The following is a 26,793-nucleotide window of genomic DNA, read 5'->3' on the forward strand; positions in this document are numbered from 1 at the left end:
ACACGGTCTTCAAACCATAAGGTATCGTGCTCATCTTCACGAAATCCCTTAGCTTTCCTTTGCTCATTTTCTCCTTTATAGAGGCAATCTCCTGGTCAGTCTTCTGGGCGTCTCTGATCTTATCCATCAAAGTAGACTGAATCTCCAATGCTGCTACATAGCCTCTTGGTACTATTTCCAAACATAGCTCTCGAAGATTTTCCGCTAACTCCCTTGGTAAATCTCCCATCATTAAGGAGTTGACATGACTTTTACGGCTCAGCGCATTGGCTACTACGTTAGTCTTTCCAGGGAACAATGCAATCTCATATCATAATCCTTGATGAGCTCCAACCATCTCCTTTGCATGAGATTCAACTCCTTTTGCATGAAAATATACTTCAAACTCTTGTGATCCGTGTACACCTCACAATGATTTCCAATGAGAAAGTGTCTCCAAGTTTTTAATGCATGCACTACGGCTGCTAACTCCAAATCATGTGTAGCATAATTTAACTCATGAGGCTTAAGTTGTCGTGAGGCATATGAAACAACTCTTCCTTCCTGCATAAGCACTGTTCCAAGTCCTCGACGTTAAGCGTCGCAATACACCTCGTAGTCCTTGGTCTGATCCGGCAAAATCAACACAGGTGATGTAACCAAACATTTCTTTAACTCCTGGAAACTGGCTTCACATTCCTCAGTCCATATGAACTTGGTATCCTTCTTCAACAAATCCTTTATAGGCTTTGCAATCTTCGAGAAATTTTCAATAAACCTCCGGTAGTATCCTGCAAGTCCAAGAAAACTCCGGATCTCTCCAACTGTTGTTGGGGCTTCCTAATTTGTCACGGTATCAACCTTAGTGGGATCTACTGCTATACCTTCTCCGGATATAATGTGTCTGAGAAATCCAACTTCCTTCAACCAAAACTCACATTTGCTAAACTTGGCATATAATTGATGTTCTCTGAGCTTTCCAAGAACCAAACGCAAATCCTCCTTATGCTCCTCTTCATTTTTCGAGTAAACCAGGATATCATCAATGAACAGTACGATGAACTTATCCAAAAACTCCATAAACACTTTGTTCATCATGTTCATAAAATATGCAGGTGCGTTAGTCAGACCAAATGACATAATGGTATACTCGTACAGCCCATACCTGGTGGTAAAAGCCGTCTTAGGTATATCCTATTCTCGAATCTTCAACTGATGGTATCCTGATCGCAGATCGATCTTGGAAAATACCTTAGCCCCTTGCAATCGATCAAACAGATCATTGATCATTGGTAGTGGGTACTTGTTCTTGATGGTTACTTCATTCAATCCTCGATAATCAACAACCATCCTTAATGATCCATCCTTCTTCTCCACTAGAAGTACCGGCGATCCCCAAGGCAAAGAACTTGGGCGAATATATCCCTTATCTAGTAACTCCTTAATTTGCTTCTTAATCTACACCAAATCCTTTGCGGGCATCCTATATGGTCTCTTTGATATTGGCCCTGTTCCTGGCATCAAAAACTTAACATCTCTATCTGGTGGCATACCTGGCAATTCTTCTAGAAATACATCAGGGAAATCCTTCACTACTGGTACTTCCTCCTGCACAACTCCTGTTAGACAATTTACTTGAGTCCTCTTCGGCACATGCCGGGATACATACTTGATCCTTCTCCCTTCTAGGGTGGTAAGCAAGATCGACTTACTGGCGCAATCGATGTTTCCTTCATACATCGATAGCCAATCCATACCCAGAATAACATCCAATCCTTGTGATTCCAAATTGATTAAATCCGAGGGAAACACATGCCTACCTATACTCAATGGCACATGAAAACATCCTTGGCTAGCCATATACTCCGCTCCTGGTGAGCTTGCTAACATAGGTGTTCTAAGAACTTTGGTGGGCAGGTTATACTTATCCACAAATCCCTTTGATATGTATGAATGCGATGCACCAGTATCAAAAGAACGAGTGCAGTAAATGACTTAACCAAAAACTTACCGATTACAGCATCCGGCTGCTCTTCAACCTCCTCCACGTTAACGTGGTTCACCTGTCCCCTGTTGAAAGGGTTCGGCTTCTTCCCAGAGCTTCCATTACCATTTCCATTCTGGGGTTCAGGACATTCATTGGCATAATGTCCGGTCTTCTGGCACTTAAAGCAAGTGACTTGGCTCAGGTCTCTCTTGGCTGGGGTCGATGGGTTGGTGCGGTTCTGGCCGTTGCTTCCTCCATTCCCATTACCATTCTTGGTGCCATTGTGATTGTGCAAGCTACCTCCTCCATGGGTATGCTGAAAATGTCCTCCCGGTCTAGGGGTAAAACGTGGCTTTTGCTGAGCTCCTTAATTGTACTTCCCTTGTCCATACTTCCTCTTGCGATTCTCAATCTGCTGCTGCTTCCCTTCAATCATGAGAGCATGATCTACCAACTCCTGGTAGTTGTTGAAGGTTGCTACCATCAACTGCATGCTCAACTCATCATTCAGTCCTTCCAGAAACTTCTCCTGCTTAGCTGCATCCGTAGCAATGTCATCTGGGGCATAATGTGCTAGCTTACTAAAGTCCTCCACATACTGGCCAACTGTCCGCCCTCCTTGGCGCAAGTTGCGAAACTCTCGCTTCTTCATGGCCATAGCTCCTGCTGAAACATGGGCAGTATGAAAAGTCTACTGAAATTGATCCCACGTGACGGTGTCGACAGGGAAAGTGGCTGTGAAATTCTCCCACCATGATGCTGCGGGTCCTTCCAGCTGATGTGCGGCAAACTTCACCTTTTCCGCATCTGTGCATCCTACCGTGGTCAACTCTCTAGCTGTCTTACAGAGCCAATCATCTGCTACTATCGGCTCGGTGCTACTGGAAAACACCGGCGGATTCAGCCTAAGAAAACGGGCTAAGTGATCAACAGGTGGTGGTGGTGGTGGGTTGTTGTTGTTGTTCCCCTGATTCTGATTTTGGACTAGCAACTGCATCAATGTGTTCGGCTGCTGGATCAACTGAGTGAGCTCCGGTGGGAAGGTAAATCCGGGGTCACATCTCGGAGGCATCTGAGGTTTTAGAAAAGATAAGATTTAAGAATAGAGGGGGTCTAAAGAGAAAACACTACCCATATGCACATGAGGAAAAAGCAAACAATTCACTTAATTCAATCAAACAAGGGCATACAATCGATCTAACTATCGCAAAAGTGCTCGGGCTACTATATTTACATGGTGGACTACTACTACTGATGGGGTGGTCTACTAGAAATATTCTTCGGTTGCAGACTCCATGATATCTGCTCCAGCTTCATCAACATAGTCATCATCGTTATCATCTGGATCCGAGTCTGTGTCGTCGATGATGATGTAGTCTTCCGGGCGAATCTCCTTGGGTTCTTCATCTTCCTCTACTAGTGTAGGGCCTCCCATAAATATTCCAATCTTCTTGATCAGATCGTCATTCTTCTCCACTAATACTTCTATTTCCTCTTCATAGTCTTCACGTGTAGCCTTGAGTTCTTTCTCCAGTTCCTTGATTCTTGTCCTTGCCTTCTTCAGATCTATCATGTCGGCGCACATCTGGTTCTCCTGGCGTCGAATGTGCTAGTTTAACTCCTAGATAAAAGCTGCAATTGATCTATCCTTCCTGGTGATGATCATCTCCCAGTGCTCATCTCGGCGCCCACAAATGTGGTAAATAGTATCCTTGAGATCATTGCGGTAAACTTCTCCAATGCGTCCCATGGCGATGTGAGCTGCCATGCTCTTTCCTAGACTCCAGGTTGGTGCATCAAAGGAAAACTCTGTGGGCTCAGTGACTGGCACGAACATCCTTCCTGGAATTTGAACTTGAATCATCCAGCGCTCTTCTTCCGGTAGAGTGGCGTTGTAGGTTCCGGTGAAGCTTGGTACTCCTATGTTCAGATATCTAGTGACTTCCTTCAAGTGACGTCCAAAGGGTGTATCTTCATCCGGTTGCATGAACTTGTTCTTTGCATCTGCCATCCTAAAAGAGTAGAAAAGATGAGAAGTCAGAATGAGAAGAGGGAGTAGTGATCTAGGTCTTTTGCTTAGTGGTCGTGTCCTACAGTCAGCGTGTGCTCTGATACCACCTTGTAGCGACCAGACCTAAAACGGTCCAATCTCTGTGCTCAGGTGTCATCCCTGGATCAGTAATGCTGACACCACACAGTACTTGAAGGATTTATAACAGAGTAGCAATCACACACTTATTACATCGAGAGTCTCAAAAGAGAACTTATTACAATAAATATGGCTTAAGGCCATCTAATAACGATAACAGCGGAAGGCTTGGAAGATAAGTGAGTCCATCAACTCCAACGGCATCACTGAGTATAGAACCACGACCTAAAAGCACCTTAGTCGTCGTCTAAAAAGTCTGCAACATTAACGTTGCAGCCCGAAATGGGTCAGCACATGCAATATGCTGGCAATGTAACACATAGAGAGTAATGGAAGAAATAGGATATACTATCTGCATATTTGGCTGGTGGAAAGCTCTATGGTTACTGTTTTGCGTAAAGGTAATTTTTCCCTACTGCAAAGGAATAAATTTTTATTTAACTATCATGGTAGTTGTTAAACATTGAGAATGGTTGACAGCATTCTCAATCCCAATTAAACATCATCATTAAACAAAACCCAACAAATTAATTTTAGAGTAACATGATGAGATTCACATGATAATCCAGGTACTAGATACTCAAGATGTCCATAACCGGGGTCACGGCTAATCATGATTAGTTTATACACTCTGCAAAGGTTTGCGTACTTTTCCCCACAAGACATGATCTCCTCCGTTTGATTTCTCGCACTACATGGTGTTTAAGAACCGGATGACCGAGACATAGTCTTTCAGAAGCGCTAGCACCTTACGATCGGGTAGACCGTTACACCTACTTTCCCCTACATCTGCTAGTCTACCACTGTAAGAGTTCACATGACTTAATCAACTATGCTAGAGCCCATAGTAGCTTGTGGCTGCACACGGAAGTTTCTAGCATGAATAATCTCATGATCCCTTTGAGCCTGGGTGGCGGTCCAAAAGAAAAAAGGCAATCGCTGGAATACCCAGGTGCCTCAATCCACCCAAATGTGTATTTAAGTTGCCACCTTAGATAAAACATTAATTTAACAATCTCACATCTGTCATGGATACACTCACCCAATCCATGTCTACTAGCATAGCATAGCATAATAAGCAACGTAGAAGTAACTCCCAAAGGTTTGATAATAACAGGTAATAGGTACTACCTCATCTACTTCCCAAACCCACAATTTAATTAGATCCTAATCAGGCAATATGTGAGGATTGATCTAATGCAATAAAACTGGGTAATTGGAAGTATGATCAAAGTGTTACTTGCCTTGCTGATGATCCGCAAAACCTAGTGATTCGAAGTAGCAAGCGGCGCACTCCGGGTACTCTATCACAAACAAACAAGCATACAATAAGTACTCAAGTAATGCACAGGTAAAACTCGAATAAGAGATCTAACCAGAAAGTTCAACTTAAGAGCTCCGGTTGGCAAAAAGAATCAAATCGAATGACGCAACGAAAGACAATCGGCAAAAGAAACAAGCTTCATTTACTATTTGGGATCTAGGGCAATTTTTACAGTGGCAAAAACTTGTTTGAGTTGGTTAAACGGAAAGAGGGTTTCAAGACGAAACTCCAGGCGCTTGAATCGCCTGATTCCGATAAACGAGCGAAAAGTTAGACTAGAAGGAAAAACGGATCAGGAATCGCGATCGGAAAAATCGCGGATTTAATCCGAGAAAAAGAAAACGACGAACAGATTAACGAACGAACGTTCGCTAACTGGATCTAATCGAAGAACGTGTTCGTTAAAACGAAGGAACGGGCGAACGCTCGCTAAGTAAATAAACCAGAAAAACCGATCTATAAAAAACGAACGAACTAAAAAAACCAGACGGAAAACCAATCGGTTTTTAAAAAAACCGGCGGTGAGATCTACCTCCGGCGGTGGCGGATCCGGCGGCGGCGGATCCGGCGGCGACGGCAGGCGGCGGCTAGGGCGGGCGGCGGCGCACGGCGCGGCAGGCGGCGGCGTGCTAGGGTTTGGTGGGGGTGGCGGCTGGGCCTCCCCGGCTATTTAAAGTAGGTCGGGCCAAGTGTCCAGGTCGGACACAGCCCGGTAAGTCGGTTGCGCGTTTTTTTAAATAGTTACACTCAGAAAAAACAAAAGGAATATTAAACGGACTCCAAAAATCCAGAAATAAATTTTCTTCGGCTTCTAAAATCAAGCCGCACGGGATGAACATTTATTTGGGGCCTAAATGCAATTTCGAAAAACGTGCATTTTTCCTAAATTCAAATAAAATAGTAAATAAAACCAAAATAAAATCTTATTTGATTTTTTATTAAATCCTCAGTATTTCTTTATTTTTGGGAAAGTCATTTTATTCCCGCTCTCATATTTTGATAATAGAAATAATTGAAGATAAAATAAATAAAATAAAATGATCCTATTTTCAAAATTTGAGAAAACTCAAATATGAAAATAACGAAATCCCCAACTCTCTCCAAGGGTCCTTGAGTTGCGTAGAATTTTCTAGGATCATCCAAAATGCAATGAAATATGATATGCAAATGATGATCTAGTGTATAACATTCCAAATTGAAAATTTGGGATGTTACACAAGTTCTGTCGACCACCGATACAACTCTACGCACGCTTAACGTTCGCTTTACCTAAACAAGTATGAAACTAGAAGTACTTTGTAGGTGTTGTTGGATAGGTTTGCAAGATAATAAAGAGCGCGTAAATAAAAAGTAGGGGCTGTTTAGATGAAGACACAACTAAGTTAGTTTTAGTAGAGATCTTGTTGTCACACAAGAAAGTTATTTGTCCCTAGGCAATCGATAACTAGACCGGTAATCATTATTGCAATTTTATTTGAGGGAGAGTCATAAGCTAACATACTTTCTTTTCTTGGATCATATGCACTTATGATTGGAACTCTAGTAAGCATCTGCAACTACTAAAGATCATTAAGGTAAAACCCAACCATATTATTATAAGGCATCAAGTCCTATTTATTCCCATACGCAAACAACCTACTTACTCGGGTATGTGTTTCTATCACTCACACCACCCACCATAAACAAATCACGAACATATTACGAATGCTACAGCGGGGATCCCTCACGCTTGCGCGACACGGAGAGCACCTTAGGACAACACCAATAATAAAACATGCAACTCAAACCAATCACGATCATCAATTAACCCATAGGACAAAATGGATCTACTCAAACATCATAGGATATCCATACATCATTGGGACATAATATATAGCATTGAGCACCATGTTTAAGTAGAGATTACAGCGGGTAAAAGACGGGTTACACCGCTGCATAGAGGGGGGGAAGAGTTGGTGATGATGGCGGTGATGTTGTTGGTGTAGATTGCGGTGATGATGATGGCCCCGACGGTGTTCCGGTGCCACCGGGAGAGAGGGGGAGAGGGCCCCCTTCTTCTTAGATGGGAGAAGGGTTTCCCCTCTGGTCCATGGCCTCCATGGCAAGGGAGGGGCGAGAGCCCCACCGAGATTGGATCTGTCTCTCTGTCTCTCTCTGTTTCTGCGTTCCCTGATTCTTCCCTTTCACTGTTTCTTAAATTCCCGGAGATCCGTAACTTTGATTGTGCTGAATTTTGGACACGATTTTTATCCGGATATTAGCTTCCTTGTGGCGAAAGAAGGACACCAACGGCCTTATGGGGTGGCCACGAGGGTCAGGGGCGCGCCCCCTGCCTCGTGGGCCCCTCGAGCATCGTCTCGCATTGATTTCACTTCCCAAAATTCACATATATTCCAAGAAAAATCTGCGCCAGTTTTTATCCCGTTTGGACTCGGTTTGATATGGATTTTCTGCGAAACAAAAAAACATGCAACAAACAGGAACTGGCACTGGGAACTGGATCAATATGTTAGTCCCAAAAATAGTATAAAAAGTTGCCAAAAGTATATGAAAGTTGTATAATATTGGCATGGAACAATCAAAAATTATAGATATGACTGAGACGTATCAGGCCGCGGCGGCGGAGCGTGCGATGGCCCTGGCTTTCAACGATGGAGTGGCGGCAACGGCGGCCAGCAACAGCTGCCGATGGGCACCGGTGGCGAAGCGTGTGGTGGGTGTTCCGCACACCCAACAGGGACGCCACACGCACTACAGTACGTCGGGGACTGCGCCGCCGCCACGGTGTAGCCTCCCAGCTGGAGCTGTCCTCTGATGACGGCAAAGTGGCTGAGCGACAACGACGGACCGGTGCCATTGGCGATTGTGGGAGAAGCAGACAAGATAAGGTACAAGGAGGGAGGGGAAAATGCGACGCAGGACTCACCGGCTGTGAGGGTTTTTATAGCAGGCCGGTAAGCATTGGGATTTTTTGGGATTTCACCGTGTCGGGAAGGAAGCTTGCGCGGGAACCTACGAGGTTGCGCAGGAATAGGCTCATCGATGATTCATTCGCGCCACCGCTTGGCCAAAAGAACGCACCCGCGCTCTGCGCAAGCTTGCGCTGTAAGCCGTCAGCGGCAGCGGGGTGACAAGACGTGCGAGAGGAGGACAAAAGGCCACATACACATACGGTTAATAAAAAAACATTTGCGATTTAATTACCTACTGTACCACCATCTTGGTTTATAAGTATGATTTAACTAATAAAATACAAATGCATGTCGCCAAAGATTATATAGTTGGATTTGTATTCGAACATAGTTTCCAATTATATAATTTTTAAAACATGCATTAACATTTTGTTAGTTAAATTTGAGGGCAAAGTATGGCACAGAATATAAAGGAGACTATAGACAAGCTGGAGGTGGTAGCACTTGGCCGCTCTCTATGCAACAACGCAACTGTCGGCCGACTTGTAGGCGACCATTTCCTGCCTCTTCAACTGCTCTATGCGTGTGGTTGCTTGCGGTTCAGGCGGCCGCGGCACGCTCTGCTCGCATCCTGCCATGCGCACTCTACTATCGCGTCCCTCCGGGTGCTCTGCCCTCGTCCCTCCATGTGCGCTGCCGGTGTTTGGGGCCGGCGCATGATCACTCACATTCGTGTGCAAGCGGTTGCACCGGGCGCGGTGCGACGATGCAGTTACTCACTGCAAAAACTGCCATGTGGATGCACTGAGAATCCACGCCGCCCAGCCCCCTTTTATTCCTGGGGCCATTTACCTTCATCTCTCGTCTCACACGACACAATAAGCACACCCACGAGGACACATACAGAGAGGACATCCAGCGGTTCCAATGGCGCTCCCCGTGGCTCCAATGGCGCTCCCAGCAGCCGACGACGACAACGGCGGACAGTTCACCATGCATCACGTAGTGGACACCCACGTGAGGGGGAAGGCCCTCTCAGGGGTGTACACGAACGATCCGGTCTTGGTGGAGAGCTCCATCCAAACTATGGGGCAGTTCCTTGCCGAGGACAAGTAGTGAGTGGTCGGCTTAGACCTCAAGTACACCATCGGTCGTCCCGGGCACGATCAGAAGGTTGTCGTCGCCCAGTTGTGCGTGCGACATGACGTACTTATCTACCACTGCCACCTTGCCACAAGGCCTTGCGAGCGTTTCTCTAGGTTTATCGACAGCTCCGACTACAGTTTCACTATGGTGGACACCACCAACGATCTAAAAGCGCTCAAGGTTTCGGACTTGAAATGCCCGAATCTTGTCAACATCCAAAGCCACTACAAGGTCTGGGGCAGCGACAAAAACAAACTGAACTCCCTGGTTGACCTCGCCCCGGCCAACTTCGCCCCCTACTACATGAAGATGAAGAATGAGAGCAATAAGGACAGGAACACCTGGCACAGTGTGTGGCATAAGAGACTGCATGAACAACATGTCAAGTACGCAGCCATGGATGCGTACACAAGCTACGAGATGTATAGGTGGATGACATGAGGAATTGTCTTCTTCCTGACCCAGATGAGGGATCCAGCCACATAGAAGTGGCGGGAGCATCACAAGAAGTAGATAACTAGAGGATCGTTTCTCCTACTTTAGAATGCACACAATTGTTTATTGAGGTGTGTGCGAATGATCTGTATAGTTAGTTATGTAATTGGATGATTATTCCAGTTATATATATACATGTTATTCCAGTGTAGACAGAGCAAATCACACAGCTTATTAGCAGCAATTGTCTGTGTTATTATTGGTCTTCGCACACATTTCTGATTGCGGACCTATTTGCCGCGTATCACACACACCATGATCTAGCTGACCGTTTCTTTTGTGTTGCCTAATCACAAAAAATTCATCTGAGTGAACTGTATGCTCTATATCGCATACGCCTTCATCAAGCTGCCCGTTTCTTTTGTTCCGCCTCATCGCAAACAGTTCATTGAGCTGAACCTATGCCCTGCATCACACACGGAACTAAAATCTGAACCGTGTTTGAGAGCTCTGCCATCGCAAACGTTTTTCAGCCTTTTGACGGTTCTTTTACACCACCGTTTGCGATTACGGCATCGCACACAGTTTCGACGAAGGGTCTCTGATCATAGTGTCATGTTTGGACCATCCTGAAGTAGTGTATACTCTTGATGATTTAAAGGGCATTAGTCCCACTCTATGTCAGCACAAAATTAATATGGAACCTGATGCTAAACCCGTTGTTGATCACCAATATCGGTTAAATCCGAAGATGAAGGAAGTGGTAAGAACGGAAATCTTAAAGCTTCTGGAAGTAGGTATAATCTATCCTATAGCTGATAGTAGATGGGTAAGTCATGTTCATTGTGTCCCTAAGAAAGAAGGTATAATTGTTGTTCCTAATGATAAGAATGAACTTATTCCACAAAGAATTGTTACATGCTATAGAATGGTAATTGATTTTAGAAAATTAATCAAAGCAACTAGAAAAGATCATTACCCTCTGCCTTTTATTGATCTAATGCTTGAAAGATTATCTAAGCACACACATTTTTGCTTCCTTGATGGATATTCGGTTTTTTCACAAATACCTGTTTCTCAACCTGATCAAGAAAATACCGCTTTTACTTGTCCCTTTGGAACCTATGCTTATAGATGTATGCCTTTCGGTTTATGTAATGCACCTGCTACCTTTCAAATATGTATGACTACTATATTCTCTGACTTCTGTGAAAAGATTGTTGAGGTTTTCATGGATGAATTCTCTGTTTATTGGAAGTCTTTTGATGATTGTTTAAGCAATCTCGATCGAGTTTTGCAGAGATGTGAACAAACAAATCTGGTCTTGAATTGGGAGAAGTGTCACTTTATGGTTAATGAAGGCATTGTCTTGGGTCATAAATTTCTGAAAGAGGTATTGAAGTGGACCAAGCTAAGGTTGATGCAATTGATGAAATGACATATCCTAAAGATATAAAAGGTATTCGTAGTTTCTTAGGTCATGCTGGTTTCTATAGGAGATATATTATAGACTTTTCTAAAATTTCTAGGCCTCTTACGAATCTTTTCCAAAAGGATATCCATTTTGTTTTTGATGATGATTGTTCAGAAGCCTTTGAAACACTCAAGAAAGCCTTAATTTCTGCACCTATTGTTCAACCACCTGATTGGAACTTTCCTTCTGAAATTATGTGTGATGAGTGATTATACTGTTGGTGTTGTTCTAGGACAAAGAGTTGATAAGAAATTGAATGTTATTCATTATGCTAGTAAAACTCTAGACAGTGCTCAAACAAATTATGCTACTACTGAAAAAGAATTCTTAGCAGTGGTGTTTGCTTGTGATAAATTTAGACCTTATATTGTTGATTCCAAAGTAACTGTTCACATAGACCATGATGCTATTATATATCTTATGGAAAATAAAGATGCTAAACCTAGACTCATTTGATGGGTTTTCTTGTTACAAGAATTTGATTTACATATCATTAATAGAAAAGGAGTTGAGAACCTAGTCTGATAATTTGTCTAGGCTTGAAAATTTGCCTGATGACCCACTACCTATTGATGATAGTTTTACTGATGAGCAGTTAGCTGCAACAAATGTTGCTCTTAATACTCCTTGGTATGCTGATTATGCTAATTAGATTGTTGCTGAATATTTACCACCTAGCTTTACATACCAACAAAAGAAAAAATTCTTCTATGATTTAAGACATTACTTTTGGTATGACCAGGGACAAACCTAGTAGATGGTATTATTAGACGTTGTGTACCTGAGCATGATCAGGGACAAATCTTACGAAAATGTCACTCCAAAGCTTATGGAGGACATCATGTTGGAGATAGAACTGCTCACAAGGTATTGCAATCTAGATTTCATTGGCCTACTCTCTTCAAAGATGCCCGTAAGTTCGTCTTATCTTGTGATGAATGTCAAAGAATAGGTAATATCGGCAGGCGTCAAGAAATGCCTATGAATTACTCACTTGCTGTTGAAACATTTGATGTTTGGGGATTTTATTACATGGGACCTTTTCCTTCCTCTAATGGGTATAACCATATTTTGGTTGATGTTGATTATGTTACTAAATGGGTAGAAGCTATTCCAATCAGTAGTGCTGATCACAACACCTCTATTAAAATTCTTAAGGACATTATTTTCCCAAGGTTTGGAGTCCCTAAATATTTAATGACAGATGGTGGTTCACACTTTATTCATGGTGCTTTTCGTAAAATGCTTGCCAAGTATGATGATAACCATAGAATTGCATCACCCTATCATCCTCAGTCTAGTGGTCAAGTTGAACTTAGCAATAGAGAAATAAAATTAATTTTGCAAAAGACTATTAATAGGTCGAGGAAGAATTGGTCTAAGAAATTAGATGATGCACTTTTGGCTTATAGAACAACGTATAAAAATCCTATGGGTATGTCTCCATATAAAATGGTTTATGGAAAAGCTTGTCATTTGCCTCTTGAGTTAGAACATAAAGCATATTGCGACGTCAAAGAGCTCAATTATGATTTCAAACTTGCTGGTGAAAAGAGGTTATTTGATATCAGCTCTTTAGATGAATGGAGAACCAAGCTTATGAAAATGCAAAATTATTCAAAGAAAAAGTAAAAAGATGGTGAGGGAGTCCTCGATTAGGGGGTATCCGGACGGCTGGACTATATCCTTTGGCCCAACTGTCGGACTATGAAGATACAAGATTTGCGACTTCGTCTCGTGTCCGGATGGGACTCTCCTTGGCATGGAAGGCAAGCTTGGCAATACGGATATGTACATCTCCTTCCTTGTAACCGACTCTGTGTAACCCTAGCCCCCTCCGGTGTCTATATAAACCGGAGGGTTTAGTCTGTAGAACAACAACAATCATACCATAAGCTAGATTCTAGGGTTTAGCCTCTCTGATCTCGTGGTAGATCAACTCTTGTAATACTCATATCATCAAGAACAATCAAGCAGGACGTAGGGTTTTACCACCATCAAGAGGGCCCGAACCTGGGTAAACATCATGTCCCCTGCCTCCTATTACCATCTGCCTTAGACGCACAGTTCGGGACACCCTACCCGAGATCCGCCGGTTTTGACACTGACATTGGTGCTTTCATTGAGAGTTCCACTATGCCGTCACCGTAAGGAAGGATGCCTCATCTTGTTGTTAAAAACAACATTACCGCCGGGGGAGCCCTGGCTGTCGGACAAACTCTCCGGCTAGGCAGTTTCATCATGACCGCCCGTTCGGCTGCTGCACCGACGATGACTTCTCGGGTCATCGAAAACAGCCTCCACGTCGGCTTGGAATTTGCCGAACAGATGGACCCAATGGAGCTCTCATCCCTAAACGAGCTCTTGGATTGCATCGCCGCCTCGGGAGTCGCTACGGACTATGATCGGATTGGGCTTAAACCTGATCAAAGGGAGATTAACTCTCCACCGATCACCCATCATATTGCGATGGTGGAGGAACAATGCGGCAATTCTTCCTCTATCTTGAGGACTAACTATGTCCGGATTCCTGAGCTCTCCGAGCCGGATACCCGTTTACGGGAGGACATCACCCAAGCCCTGAACCTAGAGTCAGGCGGCGGGCCAGACTTCTCGGGCAACATCCTGAAACCCGAACCTCCAAGATTGGAAACACCCCGGCCCCTGGGTCTCAGATCGGGTAAGGGTTCGGACTCAAAGCCACCCACCCACCCAAGCATAAACGATCTTTCCCACATCAGGCAAGCGCCCCAGGAAACAATACATCATTATTGGGCCAGATTCCTCCTTGTGATGAACAAGGTTAAGGACTATCGCGAGGAAGTCATAGTCTCATTTTTCCGCAATAATTGCACGCACAAGGGAATCCTTAACGCCATAAGTCACCGTGACATATCACGCTTCGCTGACTTGGCGTCCATAGTACGAAAGTACTGTGCGATGGAAAGCACCTGGAAACCGAAATGAAATTTTGGGATAATCCAGCTCCAAATATACACCCAGTCCGAAGTAAAAGGGTGCACTATCATAAGACACCCGAGTTAATTACAAAGAAGCAAAAACCCTCTACAGGGCGTGGAACCGTATTGGAGGGATGGCTCAACGGACCTTGCAAAATTCATAGTACAGCGGATACCATACCAACACACAGCCTTAGAGCATGTTGGGTACTCCGAAAGGTGGCCAAAAGTGGTGAGGATCTTCTCATCCCAGATGCCACAGAGCACCATCCCGTGGATAACAATACAGTATTAACAGTCTTTGAGACCTTCGCATCAAATAATAGGCGCAAGCGAACACTCCGCAGCCTTGCCGAAATCTGCCACGTGGCAGCAATAAACCCATGGAGTGACACGGCTATTACCTTCAATGCCAGTGACGAACCTAGATTCTAAATAGCCTGAGCACCAGCTGCATTGGTCCTCAGTCCAATTGTGGACGGCTTTCGACTCACCAAAGTACTCATGGACGGCGGCAGTGGATTAAACCTCATCTATGAGGAAACTCTTCAAAAAATGGAAATAGACTGGAACCGCATTGAGCAAAGCAGCACAACCTTCAGAGGAATCATCCCCAGTCGGGAAGCAAGTTGTGCTGGGAAAATCACACTAGATGTGGTATTCGGCACGCCGGAGAACTATAGGTCCAAAGAAATTACATTCCAAGTGGCCCCGTTCAGTAGCGAATACCACGCCCTTTTAGGGCGGGAGGCGTTCACAATCTTCCAAGCCATACCCCATTACGGGTACATGAAGCTCAAAATGCCCGGGCCCAACAGAATCATCACTCTCGCTAGTGATCCGGACACAAACTCCGCGCCGAAAACAAAACAGCCGCATTGGCCCTCGAGGGATTATCCGAAGCCCTCTCGGTCGAGGAATTAACTGCGCTACGCTCCACAGTGGACAGGGACGACATGATACTTGACAAGAGATCCAAGTCCACCTATTTTAAACCAGCGGACGAAATAGTCAAATTCCAAGTCCACCCGACGGACCCTACAAAAACAGCCTCCATCGGGGCACAGTTAAACCCCGCCGGGGACGCCGCACTATGAGAGTTCCTGCATGAAAACTGGGACGTATTCGCATGGCACCCCTCAGACATGCCAGGAATCCCACGCAGGCTGGCCGAGCACAGCCTCAATATTCTAAAGGGATTCAAGCCGGTCAAGCAGACTCTTCGGCGATTCTCCGAACCTAAGAGACAAGCTATGGGAGAGGAACTAGCCAAGTTATTGGACGCCGGATTCATTAGAGAAATAAAACACCCGGACTGGCTAGCAAACCTGGTGATGGTAGCAAAGAAGGACAAATCATGGCGCCTATGTCTCGATTTCAAGGACCTCAACAAGGCCTACCCAAAGGATCCCTTCCCCCTCCCCCGCATCGATCAAATTATTAATGCTACCGCAGGACACGATTCATTGTGTTTCCTCGACGCATACTCCGGCTACCACCAAATCAAGATGGCGGAGTCCGACCAAGCCGCAACGACATTTATCACACCATATGGCCCCTTCTGTTTCAACACAATGCCTTTTGGGCTTAAAAACGCCGGCGTAACATATCAGCGCACGATTCAGACATGTCTGGAGAAAAAGATCGACAAAATAGTAGAGGCATACGTAGATGATGTGGTCGTCAAAACCAAACACGTCGACTCTCTAATAGACGACTTGAGGCTCACATTCGACAACCTCCGAACATACGACATTAAGCTCAATCAATAAAAATGCGTTTTCGGTGTACCGGCCGGAAAGCTCCCGGGTTTCATTGTCTCCAGTAGAGGAATTGAAGCAAATCCGGCCAAAATCCGAGCTCTATCACAGTTGGCTATACCAACGGACCTCAAACAAATCCAGAAATTAACCGGATGTGTGGCGGCTCTAAGCCGCTTTATCTCCCGCTTAGGAGAAAAGGTATTACCCCTTTATCGCCTCCTTCGGCGCACCAAGGACTTCGAGTGGACGGACGCTGCCATAGCCGGATTGGAAGAAATAAAAGCCATACTGGCAACCAACCCAATCCTGGCTGCACCAAACATCGGCGAACCAATGCTGTTGTACATTGCGGCAACTCATCAGGTTGTAAGCGCAGTGCTCGTCGTCGAACGAGAAACGGGCGGACATAAATTCCCCCTTCAAAAGCCGGTATATTATGTATCCACTATCCTCACTCCATGCAAATCACGGTACCCACATTATCAAAAGATAGCCTATGCGGTATTCATGGCATCCCGGAAGCTGCGACACTACTTTCAAGAGTGTTCGATTACAGTAGCCTCGGAAGTGCCACTTAATAATATTATAAACAACCATGACGCCACGGGCCGGTGAAAGTGCAACTATCCCTAGGTGGTTTTGGTAATTCATAACAACATATAGCTCATTGAGCTAATGCTATTCCAAGATGATTATTTCAGGAAAGCTCAATGATTGGCATGGCATGGATGTGAAAGTGGAACCCTCAAAATGCTAAGGACAAAGGATTGGCTCAAGCTCAAAAGCTCAAGACTCTTCATTTTATATTTTAGTGATCCAAGATCACATTGAGTCTTTAGGAAAAGCCAATACTATCAAGGAGGGATGATGTGTTGCTTAATGAGCCTCTTGCTTCATGTGCTTAGTGATATGCTCCAAAACCCTCAACTACTTTCCCATATCCACATATGACCTAAACCCTAAGTCAAACTCGGTCCTACCGATTCTTTCTATCCGGCGCCACCGAGTTTCACTTGTCATAAGCCACTGCCAAACCCTAGCAATTCGGTTCTACCGATAGGGATCTCGGTCTCACCGAGATGGGATTGCAAACTCTCTGTTTCCCTTTCGTAACTTTTCGGTCTCACCGAAAGAGCGAATCGGTCCCACCGAGATTGCAATGTAAATTCAGTGTTTCCTTTTTGTAACTTTTTGGTCTCACCGAAAGAGCAAATCGGTCCCACCGAGTTTGCCTGACCAACTCTCTGGTTAGCTAATTACCAAAATCGGTCTCACCGAGTTTGTGTAATCGGTCTCACCAAGATTACGTTATGCCCAAACCCTAACCATATCGGTCCTACCGAGTTGCATGTCAGTCCCACCGAAAATCTCTAACGGTCACTAGGTTTACCTTTTCGGTCCGACCGAGTTTTTTGATTCGGTCCCACCGAGATTGGAAAACTGTGTGTAACGGTTGGATTTTGTGTGGAGGCTATATATACCCCTCCACCTCCTCTTCATTCGTGGAGAGAGCCATCAGAACACATACACAATTCCAACTCATATGTTCTGAGAGAGAACCACCTACTCATGTGTTGAGACCAAGATATTCCATTCCTACCATATGAACCTTGATCTCTAGCCTTCCCCAAGTTGCTTTCCACTCAAATCTTCTTTCCACCAGATCCAAATCCTATGAGAGAGAGTTGAGTGTTGGGGAGACTATCATTTGAAGCACAAGAGAAAGGAGTTCATTACCTACACACCATTTGTTACTTCTTGGAGAGTGGTGTCTCCTAGATTGGCTAGGTGTCACTTGGGAGCCTCCGACAAGATTGTGGAGTTGAACCAAGGAGTTTGTAAGGGCAACGAGATCGCCTACTTCATGAAGATCTACCGCTAGTGAGGCAAGTCCTTCATGGGAGATGGCCATGGTGGGATAGACAAGGTTGCTACTTCGTGGACCCTTTGTGGGTGGTTGCTTCTTCGTGGACCCTTTGTGGGTGGTTGCTTCTTCGCGGACCCTTCGTGGGTGGAGCCCTCCGTGGACTCGCGCAACCGTTACCCTTCGTGGGTGGAGCCCTCCGTGGACTCTCGCAACCGTTACTCATCGTGGGTGGAGCCCTCAGTGGACTCGCGCAACCGTTACCCTTCGTGGGTTGAAGTCTCCATCAATGTGGATGTAGGATAGCACCACCTATCCGAACCACGGGAAAAACATCCGTGTCTCCAATTGCGTTTGAATTCTCCAAACCCTTCCCTTTACATTCTTGCAAGTTGCATGCTTTATTTTCCGCTGCCAATATACTCTTTGCATGCTTGCTTGAATTGTGTGATGATTGCTTGACTTGTCCTACAATAGCTAAAATCTGCCAAGAACTAAAATTGGGAAAAGGTTAAGTTTTTATTTGGTCAAGTAGTCTAATCACCCCCCCCCCTCTAGACATACTTTCGATCCTACAAGTGGTATCAGAGCTTTCGTCTCCATTTGCTTTGATCTCCATAGCTTTTGGTGGTCATAGCCTTAGTTTCACAACCTAGGAGAGTATGGCGTCTAGCGAGGGAAATTATCACCGTAGAGGTCCTTACTTTGATGGTACTAATTTTGCTAGTTGGAAGCATAAAATGAAAATGCATATTCTTGGACATAACCCCGCCGTTTGGGCTATTGTGTGTGTTGGTTTGCAAGGTGACTTCTTTGATGGGAAAGAACCAAACCGTGAAGCTACCGCGATTGAGTTGAAGATGTTGCAATACAATGCCCAAGCTTGTGATATTCTCTTCAATGGATTGTGCCCCGAAGAATTCAACAAAATCAGCCGTCTTGAGAATGCAAAGGAAATTTGGGACACTTTGATTGATATGCACGAAGGTACCGACTCCGTCAAGGAATCCAAGTTGGATGTTCTTCAAAGTCAACTTGACAAGTTCAAAATGAAGGATGGTGAAGGTGTCGCTGAAATGTACTCTAGGCTTGCTCTCATCACAAATGAGATTGTCGGCTTAGGAAGTGAAGAGATGACCGATAGATTCATCATCAAGAAGATTCTAAGAGCCTTGGATGGAAAATATGATACCGTGTGCACATTGATCCAAATGATGCCCAATTACAAAGATCTCAAGCCAACGGAGGTGATTGGAAGAATTGTTGCTCATGAGATGTCACTTAAGGATAAAGAGGAACTTCACAACAAATCAAGTGGTGCCTACAAAGCCTCATGTGAAGCCCCTACATCATCAAGTGAGAAACAAAACTTCAATGAAGAATTGAGCTTAATGGTGAAGAACTTCAACAAGTTCTACAAGAGTAGAAGCAAAGATAAAAGCTTCAAGTCAAGGTCCTACAATGACAAAAGATCTTCTAGTCAAGAGCGAAACTGCTACAATTGTGGAAGACCCGGACAGTATTCCAATGAGTGTACGGCTCCCTACAAGAGAAGAGAAGATTCTCCAAAAAGAAGAAGCAAAGAATCACCACCAAGAGAGAGAAGGAGTAGAGATGATCGTTATGAACGAAGATACTCACGGAGAAGCAAGGATTCGGAAAGGAAGGAAAAATCATCAAGGAGCTACACAAAACGAAGACATCAAGCTCATGTTGGTGAATGGGTATCCGGCTCCGACTCCGACAGCCACTCCGAGAGAAGTTATCACTCCGACTCCGAAGATACTCAAGATGAAGGTGTTTCCGGTCTAGCACTTGTGTCAACCAACTCCTACGACATCATTGACTCACCAAATGAAGGAATTGGAAGATGCTTCATGACCAAAGGTCCTAAGGTAACACACCCCGAGTATGTTGATTTCAATAGTGATGAAGATGACTTGTTAGGTGATGATTTGCTTGTTGACAACTCTAGTGATGAATACTATGATGAAACGTCAATTAATCATGCTAATCAAGATGAAACGAATGACAATGATAAGGAGAAGATTGAGGCTCTAACTAAAGAACTAAACACTCTTAAGTTAGCTCATGAAACTATCTTCGAAGATCATAGAGAACTTTTAAGAGCTCATGAGAAATTACGCTTTGAAAAGCTCAATCTTGAGCAAGAGCATGAGTTCTTAAAAGCAATCAATGATGATCTCCGCAAGAAAAGTTCTCCTTACATTGCCAAGCGTTTACTCTTATCCACTTACATGCCTCAAGTCAAGTCTAGTAACAAGAACAAGAAAGATTCTTCCTCTAGAAGTAACAATGATCATGCTAAATCCAATATTGTTGCTTCTAGTAGTTCTCTTGATTCCACTAATGATTCTCTTAGCCAAGTTACACTTGAGCAAGAAAATAGCTTATTGAAGGGAATTATAGAGAAAGGAGTGTACAAAAGCCTTGCCGGGAGTAAGCAATTCGAGGAAATTGTGCGCAAGCAAGGAATGCACCGGAAGAATCAAGGTGTTGGTTTTGAACGAAAGTTCAATGCCAATGGAGTTGAGTGGGAAGAAGATCAATACCCCAAGACAAAGTTTGTTCCTCAACAAGAAAAGTATGATACTTCTTTCAAGGGGACACAAGCTCAAGATGATCTTCCACCACAAGACTACAAGCAAAAAGGCAAGGACAAGCTTCAAGAGGAAATTGATGCATTTGAAGAAGCCCCTAAGACCTTAGTCAAGTGGATTCCCAAGACTACTTCAAGTTCCACTTCATCAAGTACGACTACAACTCCAAGGATTCCCATCAAGATGGTGTGGATCCAAAAGAAGAAGAACTAGAGAGTTCTTGAGGGTGACTCCGCCAACATACTTCACTCTTATCATTTTGGCAAGAACAAGTGCAATCAACTTCCACATCTTGCACTAGTTCAAGGAGTCACAAACCCTCTTGTTGGTAAGACAAGGGACAAGGTAACCTAAAAGTTTTCATGGACATCATCTTGTGTGTGCATCACTCTATGTCTATGGATATCCTTGTTTGTTCCTTGTGGGACTAACCCATGTAGGTATTGAAAGTGCAATTCACTCAAAGGGATAGCTCCAAGTGATCTACATCAACATTGAGCATCCACATCTTCAACATCTACATGAAGTCATCATTGACAAAACCCGAGGTTAGTTCATCCCTCTAAGGGGGGATATCACATCTAGGGGGAGCTTTACTCTAAGACTTGAGCTAAAGCAACTCTAAAGATGTGAACACAACAATGCTTTATGTAAAAGTGGTAACCCCACTTGAGATTAAACGATGAGTATGACCTATGATCAAGTGTTCTCACTTGACTCCTAAGTCAATATACTCATATATAGATGACCTTGTCATCGCAAATTTCTTGGTAGATGCTAGAATTGGTTGTGCATGCCTTGTCACATATTTCATTTGCCATCTTATTGTGTGAGCATGCTGGTTGCATATTTTACTCATTCGAGGACATCCAGTTGTTGTTTTGATTGTTCGTTTTTATTTCCTTTTGCCAAGTGGATGGACAAGAATGCCTAAGAACCTCCTCTAGCTATCTATGCTTTTCTCGTCTCAAACTCTATTCATGCTACATCACAAAATTTGATCAAGTCAGATTCGAACCACTCTGTGTGAGGAGCGCTCGGAGTCCCCGATTCGTCATAGACTTAAACTTCCAAAACCTCTTTATGATTCTCGGTCTGACTGATACCCTACTTTCGGTCCTACCGAGATCATTAAGTTGATCTATGTTTTCGATCTCGGTGCAACCGATTTGAACCATTCGGTCACACCGAGTTGCAATAACTGTGTACAGTTTTGCATCTCGGTGCCACGGAGTCGTTCCACTCGGTCACACCGACAAGGTCGGGCTATATATAGTCACGGGAAAAAATTTGGAAATTTCTCCGAACCCCTTCGCCCGCGCGATAGCCTGCTCTACCAACTTGGTCTCCGGATCGTCTCCTCGCCGCCAGCCGCCTCCAGTCGCTGGTCTCCATCGCCGTCAACGGAATTCTATCCCGCCGTTGCCGCCGTAGCGAGTCTCCGCCGAACTAGGGTATGGACTCGATCTTTGTGCTATTCCCCAATCTGATTCTTAGCACATTGTGATCATCATGATTCTTGCCACGATTGAAACACTCCTGTCCAGTCAATGCGTTCGTAGATTAGTTTTGATTTAAAAAATTTAGGGTTAGGTTTCCGCCGAAACCATCTCGGACCCACCGAGTTGAAAAACTCGGTCCCACCGATTTGGCTTATGCCATTGCACAAGTGAGACTCGGTCTGACCGAGAATTACTTATCAGTGTGACCGATTTTGGAACTCTGTGAAACCCTAGCAGTCTCGGTGCCACCGAACTGTGACTCGGTCTGACCGAGTTCACTAGTTTAGGTTCCAAAACTGCTTCGGTATCACCGAGTTTAAAAATCGGTAGATCCGAGATGATTTCAGTGGGAAACTAAAACTAAGTTTTTGAGTCATTCTTTTGCAAAAATCTCTGCATTTTGTGATGCTTATCCACTCTATCTCATCTATAACCTATTCACAGGGTCAGCAGTCAGAGTTTGCATCATGTCAGACCAAAGTGATAGCCAGAACTTGTCAGAGCAGCAAGTGCAGATGAGTGAGGGCACTAGTCCCTCAAGTTCCTCAGATGATGGCAGCAGGAGCACCCCTAGCAATCTGCCTAAAGCTGCCACAAGACAGAGAAAGAAGAGAACCTCAGACTCAGAAGATGAGGATTATGTGGCAGAAGAGGAAGCAACTTCCAAGAGAGTTGAGCCAGCACAGGGCATAAAACTAGGGATGCAGATCAAAAGGCTAGCAGGCAGGCAGCCGATGTCAAAGGCCAGAGCTTCAACTGAGAAGCCCACTCCCATTGAGCCAGTTGCTGCTGAAGGCAAGAAGAGGAAAGAAAGGGTGAAGAAAACTGTAGCCAGAGTGCTTGGCAAGGCTTCCATCATGGAAGATGAGGAGGAAGAAGAAGAGGTAGCTGCGCCAGCACCTAAGGCACCCAAGCTGATGGGTGATGCCATAAGAACAGGGGCAGCTGCTTCCAAGGCCAAGCCAGCTCCAAAGCCAAAGCCAAAGAGGAACACAAGAAGCATCCCAACTACTGAGAAGAACAAGGCCCCAGTGCCCGAAGCTGCAGAATAAGAAGAAGAGAATGTTCTTAGAAAGCTCAAGTCCAAGATCCCAGACCACAATGATGCTCATCCTGTGGCTGAGGATATGAAACTCAGGAGAGATTCAGGGCTCCGGAAGTGGAGAGAAGCAGACCCGTATGCTTCAAGGAGAAGGACTGCAGTTGACTACAGGTTTCACACCAAGGAGCAGCAAGACTTTTATGAGACAGTGCTGCTAGACAAGAAGCCAATTGTCTGTGATATGAGATGGATTGATTGGCAATACATCAAGGACAACGAAGAGTACTACCCTGGAGTGCAGGACAGCTTCAAGGCATGTGGAGTAGAGGACTTTGTTGGGAAGAAGCTCACAAAGTGGAACGAGGAACTCATCATGCAGTTCTACTCCACAGCCCATTTCTATCCAGATGGCAGGATTGTATGGATGTCAGAGGGTACGAGGTACCAGTCTACAGTTGCTGAATGGGCTCAGCTGATTAATGCCCCAGAAGAGCATGACGATGACTTGGACATTTATGCCAAGAATAAGATGGACCACAACTCAATGTCAAACATGTACAAGGAGATTCCAAATGAAGCACTTGATACGTTCAAGTTTGGCTCAATACACTATCTTCTGTCAGGGCTGCCAACCATCAACTGGATTCTTAGGCACACCCTATTGCCCAAGTCTGGAGATCACAAGATGATCAGGGGCCACGCGATCAACTTGCTTCATATCTTTGACGTGCCACAGAAATTCAAAGTCATGAGCCTTATGATTGAAACAATCAAGAGGACAGCAGCAGACCAGAAGAGGAGCTGTGGATATGCCCCACAGATTCAGGAGCTCATCAACTCTAAGATGGGCACGGGGATATACTTATTGGACAAGGAACACCTGCCCATCCGTCCAGATTTTGAAGATAATCAAGTGGTCATGACTGAGAATGAGCCATCATCTGCCCAAGCACAAGCCAAGAAGGAGAAGGCGAGGAAGGAGAAAGCTGCCAAGATGCCTACTCAAGAGGAGGCATCTGAATATTTCCTGAAAACCAAACAAGAGCAGCTTGGTTACTTGATTGCATCCACCCTGCGGATTGAGCAGGGACTAGCTAACCTAACTCAGAACCAGGCAAGCCTAGAGAGAATCATGGAACAGAAGTTCTATGACTTGGATGTCAACGTGACAGAGATTCAGACTGTAGTGGAGCAGCTCCAGGATGACATGCAGGAGAGGAGAGGCAAGACTACAACTGATGCCTTTGCCAGAGTGCCACGAGGTCCGAGGTCGTCTGCAGTGCCAGTTGCTGACCCCAGAGCCACCACGTCTGCACCAGCTACAGCCTCAGTTCCACCAGCTCTAGCGTCCACTTCAGCCTCAACTCCAACCACGTCTACAGAAGGCTTCGTCCTTGGAGTGCTCCGGACTCCACCACCACCTGAAGATCAAGCCTGAGTGTCGACTTAGCACTATGCATTTTCTAGGAACTTTTTGGTAACTTGTTGCCAAAGGGGGAGAAAATGTATAAATCATAGGCTTCGAGAGAGAGAGTGTTGCTTTTTTCTCTCTTGCTTTATTTGGTGGTTTTTCGAACTTTGTTTGCTTTTGAGTGCTTGAGATAGTATGTCATTGCTCGTGAGACATTGATGATCATGTGTTTGATCATAAGCTACACTTATGCATGCTTGATATATCTTATCTATCTTATGTGATCATTCACTATTCTTGGTGATGAGTGCATGTATTTCATTCTTATCATTTTAAGCGCTCCACCAAGATGTATGTGACATGGAAGAGTAACCCATGACTCTAACTCTTTGTGCATTTGCAGTCCAAAGCAAATTTTAAATATGCACAAATTTAGGGGGAGCTCTCACTTGTCACATACTTCTCAAAGCGACGATATATTTCATGCTTATTATCATTTGTCGAAGCTTTGATCTATATGTTGTCATCAATTACCAAAAAGGGGGAGATTGAAAGTGCAACTATCCCTAGGTGGTTTTGGTAATTCATAACAACATATAGCTCATTGAGCTAATGCTATTCCAAGATGATTATTTCAGGAAAGCTCAATGATTGGCATGGCATGGATGTGAAAGTGGAACCCTCAAAATGCTAAGGACAAAGGATTGGCTCAAGCTCAAAAGCTCAAGACTCTTCATTTTATATTTTAGTGATCCAAGATCACATTGAGTCTTTAGGAAAAGCCAATACTATCAAGGAGGGATGAGGTGTTGCTTAATGAGCCTCTTGCTTCATGTGCTTAGTGATATGCTCCAAAACCCTCAACTACTTTCCCATATCCACATATGACCTAAACCCTAAGCCAAACTCAGTCCTACCGATTCTTTCTATCCGGCGCCACCGAGTTTCACTTGTCATAAGCCACTGCCAAACCCTAGCAATTCGGTTCTACCAATAGGGATCTCGGTCTCACCGAGATGGGATTGCAAACTCTCTGTTTCCCTTTCGTAACTTTTCGGTCTCACCGAAAGAGCGAATCGGTCCCACCGAGATTGCAATGTAAATTCAGTGTTTCCTTTTTGTAACTTTTCAGTCTCATCGAAAGAGCAAATCGGTCCCACCGAGTTTGCCTGACCAACTCTCTGGTTAGCTAATTACCAAAATCGGTCTCACCGAGTTTGTGTAATCGGTCTCACCGAGATTATGTTATGCCCAAACCCTAGCCATATTGGTCCTACCGAGTTGCATGTCAGTCCCACCGAAAATCTCTAACGGTCACTAGGTTTACCTTTTCGGTCTGACCGAGTTTTTTGATTCGGTCCCACCGAGATTGGAAAACTGTGTGTAACGGTTGGATTTTGTGTGGAGGCTATATATACCCCTCCACCTCCTCTTCATTCATGGAGAGAGCCATCAGAACACATACACAATTCCAACTCATATGTTCTGAGAGAGAACCACCTACTCATGTGTTGAGACCAAGATATTCCATTCCTACCATATGAATCTTGATCTCTAGCCTTCCCCAAGTTGCTTTCCACTCAAATCTTCTTTCCACCAGATCCAAATCCTATGAGAGAGAGTTGAGTGTTGGGGAGACTATCATTTGAAGCACAAGAGCAAGGAGTTCATTACCTACACACCATTTGTTACTTCTTGGAGAGTGGTGTCTCCTAGATTGGCTAGGTGTCACTTGGGAGCCTCCGACAAGATTGTGGAGTTGAACCAAGGAGTTTGTAAGGGCAAGGAGATCGCCTACTTCGTGAAGATCTACCGCTAGTGAGGCAAGTCCTTCGTGGGCGATGGCCATGGTGGGATAGACAAGGTTGCTACTTCGTGGACCCTTTGTGGGTGGTTGCTTCTTCATGGACCCTTTGTGGGTGGTTGCTTCTTCGCGGACCCTTCGTGGGTGGAGCCCTCCGTGGACTCGCACAACCGTTACCCTTCGTGGATGGAGCCCTCCGTGGACTCGCGCAACCGTTACCCTTCGTGGGTGGAGCCCTCCGTGGACTCGCGCAACCGTTACCCTTTTGTGGGTTGAAGTCTCCATCAACGTGGATGTAGGATAGCACCACCTATCCGAACCACGGGAAAAACATCTGTGTCTCCAATTGCGTTTGAATTCTCCAAACCCTTCCCTTTACATTCTTGCAAGTTGCATGCTTTATTTTCCGCTGCCAATATA

This window comes from Triticum dicoccoides, chromosome 1A (assembly GCF_002162155.2).
Source record: "Triticum dicoccoides isolate Atlit2015 ecotype Zavitan chromosome 1A, WEW_v2.0, whole genome shotgun sequence".
NCBI lineage: Eukaryota > Viridiplantae > Streptophyta > Magnoliopsida > Poales > Poaceae > Triticum > Triticum dicoccoides.